Source organism: Peromyscus leucopus, chromosome 3, assembly GCF_004664715.2.
Source record: "Peromyscus leucopus breed LL Stock chromosome 3, UCI_PerLeu_2.1, whole genome shotgun sequence".
NCBI classification, from domain to species: domain Eukaryota; kingdom Metazoa; phylum Chordata; class Mammalia; order Rodentia; family Cricetidae; genus Peromyscus; species Peromyscus leucopus.
The window spans coordinates 3,921,049-3,927,048 of record NC_051065.1 but is presented as its reverse complement, the minus strand read 5'-3'; positions in this window follow the sequence as shown (position 1 = coordinate 3,927,048).

Here is a 6,000-nt window from a genome sequence, read left to right as displayed (position 1 = left end):
GTCTTGTCCACAGGCTATCATAGCTTCCTGAAAAGTGCTGACTCTAAATTAATAGCTACCAATATTGAGTATTGTTTCTACCCTTCTGAAGATAGATAATTAGAGCAATCATTGTCCTTTGAACTTATACATTATAATTTTCCAGTTTTCCAGATTTATTTTTTTAATTGATGTTTGACAGTTTTTTACTCATCCTTCCTCATTAGGTCATGTACATTTCTTCTAATTTTTTTTCTTTCATGATATATCTATTAGAAGACCTTCAGTGAGAATTTGCTGTTAAGGTCAGTTTTGTTGGTTTGAAATCTCCTTTTGTCTTTCATTCTTGAAACATATAATTATGGGTTGATAGTTCTTTGTTCTAGATCTTTGGCATGCTTAGCAAGCACTTTCCCATTAAATTATATTCCCAGTCCAGCCCCTCTTGGTAAAATAGGGCTCACTATATATCTCAAGATGGCTTTGAACTCCTGGTCTTCCTGATCTTCCTATCTCATGCTCCAAAGTGCTAAGATTACAGGTATATTTCCCAAATCTCACCTCTTTCTTGTATTATCTACTCCTATTCTGATTGAAGGTATGTTTCTCATTTTAAGTTGATTTTTCCTAACTCTCCTGGCAACTAATCATCATTGTTTACTTGATGGCATTTATAATTGTTTGGAAACATACCCCCTGGTATTTCTGTGAAGCTTTTGAGAAAAGTTTAACTGAAGAGAGAGGACTCACCCTGAATGTTGGTAGTGCTATCTCATGGACCAGAATCCTAAACTGAATATGAAGGAGAATGCGAGCTGAGCACTGCCATGCATTTCTCTCAGCTCTCTGCCTGTGCATGCAATGTGAGCGGCTGCACCATGCCCAGCTGCCATGTGCATGCAATGTGAGCGACTGCACCATGCCCAGCTGCCATGTGCATGCAATGTGAGCAGCTGCACCATGCCCAGCTGCCTGTGCATGCAATGTGAGCGGCTGCACCATGCCCAGCTGCCAGGTGCATGCAATGTGAGCGGCTGCACCATGCCCAGCTGCCACTCGACCATGCCCAGCTGCCACTCTACCATGCCCAGCTGCCAGGCTATACATTTCACACTTTTGGAGCTTTCCTTCCAGGCCACACTTCCGGTTTGTAAGATGTGTTACTTAACCTCTTACGGTTTTTAACAATGTGATACTTCCTACTTCCAAATTTTCTATTTGATACATCTGCTCTCTCTCTGCTGGGGTTTACAGTCTCATGTTCCTTATTGTATTTGTTTTTCTTGTTGCCACAACACAATACTATAAATTTGGTGGCTAAAAATTACACCCATCAAAATCAGAAATTCTGTGGAATTGATGGCCAAATCAAAATCTTGAAGGACAAATTTATGGTCTTCTCAGGACTACATCAACAACCCTCACAGGTGTTCCATGGATCACACTGGCTATTGATAGAGTTCAGTTCTGCATAGCTGTAGGGCAGAGGTTGCCATTTTTCCTAGTTGAGTTTTTATTGAACACCAACCTCAGCCACTATAAGCTGCCTGCACTACCTGGCTTGAGATCTGCTTCACCCACAACCATCAAAGTGGCTGAGTTCTCATTCTGATTTCCACTCATCTTCGTGTTCTCTCCTCTCTGCCTTCCTCTTCTGCCTTTAAGGGCTGATACAATTTTCCTGGGTACAATTGAATAATCTGTCATGATCTATTTAAAAATCAGCTGCTCTTTTAAACTGATAATATCCATCTTCAAAGTTCCTTCACATCAATAACTATATTAATGTTTCCTTGAACATCTAGGTACTGAAATCTTTCTTTTTTTCGGGTAAATGCTGAAAGATCAGAGAAGTAAAGCAGCCAGCCACTAGAAAGACTTCTTACCTCTACCAAATCCTCAGAATGAAAGGGGGTCCTAGCTCCTATTTCCGAGGCAAGCTTTATTTGTTAGAGCACAAACGAAATATCTAGGTACTGATATCTTAAGGGAATATTGTCAGATCATGCTTACTATCTTTACACTGTTTCCAAAGCTCTCTTCAGTGTTTTCACATTAGTTCTCATGATTTTATAGCCTATATTTAATAATAATAATACCTGATCTCTTTGTCATTGGATTCCACTTATTTTGTTCATGTTGGGTCATGCACATTACTTCCACATTGGCGTAATTTGTCAGTTTTTATTACAACACCACACAAAGTAGGGCTGGAGAGATAGCTAAGAAATTAAGAGTGCTTGCTGTGGAAGCATTAGTTCAAACCTCTAGCACCCATGTGAAAAGCATGGTCATATGTAGCTGTAACCCCAGTGCTGGGGAAGGCAGACGGACAGGAGGATTTTCAGGCTTGTTAGACAGCCAAAGGTTCTCATATTTCCACAAATCCTTTTATCCTCGCTTGTTTGCTGTTTCTAGTGACAACTCCACTAATGTGGGTTACCTTCACAACAGTGACCATGCTTTTGATATTTGCATTCCCAGAACTTATCTAGTACATTTTTGCTGAATTAAAGTGGTTTGTTTGGGTGTAAGATCATTAGCGCTGCTCTGGATAACAGTTTTAATGATTTTTCTACTTTAGGCTAGGTTCCACTAGTAAAATTGGCTCATTTCCCTTGGTTTTACTGTTTCTTTCCTAGCACTCACCTCCTACCAAAAATAAGTGGGAAAAATCCATTTAATTTGGTAAATTACTTTGGTAAAATAAACACTCAAGTACAAATAATAGTTACTCATCAAATAAATCAATACAATTTTGGAATAAAAGTACCATCATACGGACTCTTTTTATTGACACACTATTTTTATTTATTCTTTGACAAATTCATATACTAATTCAGCATATTTTTATCATAACCACCCATTACCCATGTTTAACTCTCCTAGGCCCCACTACTCAAGTTTATCTCCCCTTCCCCCTCCTCCTAATCTTCTTCTTCCTCTTCCTCTTCCTGTTCCTCCTCCTCCTTCTCCTCCTCCTCCTCCTTCTTTTCTTAATTCACTAAGGCCAAATTATTGTTGTTCCTATGTGAACTAGTATAGGATCATCCACTAGGGCATGGCCAATCTACTATGGATAACACCACTGAAGAAAACTAACTACCCCTCCTCCAGCAGCCATCAAGTGGTATTAAGTCTCCAGCTAGGGGTAGGGCCTTGTAAGCCCCGCCTGAAAGATGCTGGAAAGTTGACTGGCTTGATCTAGTCAACAGCAGTCCTCTCTAACCTCTGGTTCTTATACTTTTTCTACTCCTTCTTCAGTGATGTCCCCTGAATTTGGGATGGAGTGTGATATAAATGTCACATACAGGGCTAAGGACTCCATAGTAACTTATTCTCTGCACTTTGACCAGTTATCACAAAGGTTCTTACCAAATTAGCTGAGGCCGAGATACAGAAATAAATGAAACAATATCCTACATATAGAAAGGATGTCATGACACAAACAACATGCCATAATATTATTTTGTCAACTGTATGCAATAATGTTAATTAGTAGCATTTGTTGAAAGTCAGTTTCTCCACCTCTAAGGCTAAAAATTAAAGACATGGAAACCAAGTAGGAGAAGACATCCCACACAGTACAGAAAATAGAAGTTTGGATTCTCAAGACACTGCCATGTACATCAGCAACTGGGGCAAGAGAAAGAAATCCCTATGTCAGCAGAGCCTTCAAAGTAGTGGAATGAACAGTGAAGGGGTACTTAGTGAAATTGCTACTATTATCCAGACAAGATCTGATCCCAAGTAAGCTACTAGAATGGAAAGTGACAACGATTTCTAGTTAACCTTTAAGCAATGCTCAAGATAATAGCAATAACACTATCCGCTACAGAGTGGGAGGACAAAGATGTGTTTGATCATCTGTTTAAGAATGTCTTTTAGAAATTTCAAAGACAGGATGCAATCCTCAGTTTTCAAAAGCTTCAGAACTTTGATAGAAAATAGATTAATGTGAAATTAATCAGTCAGTTCTGATATATCAACCAAACATAAAGATGTGGCAAGAAAATAGGATGGCTCAATTAAACAATTTTGGGCTAAGTATTACCATTCTTGTACCCAGATGGCAGCTGCTGAAAATGTTACATTAAAATTCTTTAAGTTGAAATGCTGATAACATTTTCTTGAGACCAAAACTTATCCATGATAATTTGAAAATTCATTTTAGTTTTTCATAATAAAAATGTACCTATCATATAAAATAATTCAGCAGTGATAGATTAAATGACAAGAAGTGAGCAGAATTTAATCAATATTCCAGATCATAAATAAAAATGTAACATATAATAGAAAAAAGAATAAAGGAATAAATAAATTATTGAACATAGATGATTTTCACAAAGCAGCAGTAATAAATTTTAAGGTTGAAAAAGAACAAATTTTTATTTGAAAAGATCATTAATTTTTCATTGATTAATAACCCCATGTAATGAAGATAGACAATTAATTGTACATTATTTTAGAAGAAATACCTGACAGTTTGAGTGACCAAGAACCTGAGACGGGATAACCCAGGGACCTAGGCTAAAATCAAACACTACTGATCTAAACATAGAAAAAAAAAAGTTGGGATAAAATTTTGATTTTCAGCTATACTCATATATCAGTATCCTGTTCAGCCATCATCACAGAAGCTTCCTCCTGGAGCAAGTGGGACAATTATAGAGGCCCACAGGCAGACATTATACAGTGGGTGAGGGAGACCTTGGAACGCTTAGCGCTAAATGGGATCTCCTGTCAAATTCTTCCCCTCAGAGCTCAGGGCATGGAATAGAAAGCAGAAAGAATGTAAGAGCCAGAAGGGTTGGAGGACATGAAGAGAAAAGGGGCCTCTAAATCGACATGGTCAAAATTCATATGAACTCACAGAGACTGAAGTAGCAAGCACGGGGCCAGCCAAAGTCTGCACCCGGTTTTCTGTGTACATACAATGGCTTCCAGTTCTAAGCACGTAAAAAGGCGGGCATCTGGTTCTTGAACCTTCTCTTGGGTTCTTTTGTGGATTTGTCTTGTCCAACTTCAATGTGATAGTTTTTGTTTTATCTTATTATATTATTTTTTGTTATATTTCAAAAAATAAATGAATAAATCATGAATGAATGAATGAACGAATGCATGAATGAAAACCTCACCACTAGGGTAAAGGTTAATAACTGAACTGTCACTTACATTTTCTGGAAGAGGGCAAATCTTTTTTTCTCTAAGAGAGTGACATTGGCTATATCAACCACTCCAGGACAGGCTTCATGTTCAGGGGTAGATGATTAACATGTAACCGACTCCACAGTTTTTTTGTTTGTTCATTTGTTTTGCGTACTTTTCTTTGGTTACAGTTTGATGGGTAGTTTGGTTTTTTTTCTTGGGGGGGAGTAATGTTTTTTTTTTCCCCACTTAGTTTTGGGGCTTTTGTTGTATTGGGTTTTTGTTTGTTTCTTGAAAAAGAACTTAAAGTTGGGTGAGTAGGGAGGAGAAGAGAATCTGGAAGAACTTGGAGGAGAAGAATATGATCAAAATATATTTAAATTTAAAAATTAGTGTAAATAATAAAAAGTTAGTTAAAAGATATATCAATTTTTAGAACTCTCTTGATATTTAATTTCAAGTATCTTTTTTAAAAAAATTCCAAACAAGGTCTTTAACATCAAGAAATATGTTTATGAGAATTAAAAAGCAAGGGTGTATTTTTGTCCTCCATTTCACTTTTATCAGAATAATTCCATTTTCTAACACCTCAATCTTTTCCTAACTGGGCAGATTATTTGGTTTTGATAATTTTTTTGTTAGTCCAGGTTTGGAATGCCAAAGATTTTTCTTCTTTTTTTCCATCTTATTGCATGTCTGTCTATATACTTGGAGGTTGGTTTTCTTTTTCCTCTGATTATAAGTAGTTTTTCTCTTTTGTCAAGTATATAATTTTAATTTTTTATTCTGTGTTTTACTTCTATCTCATTTTAGTATTTATACAATGAAATTATGTGACTTTCTTCTACATGCAGTAATATTTTTAACTAATGA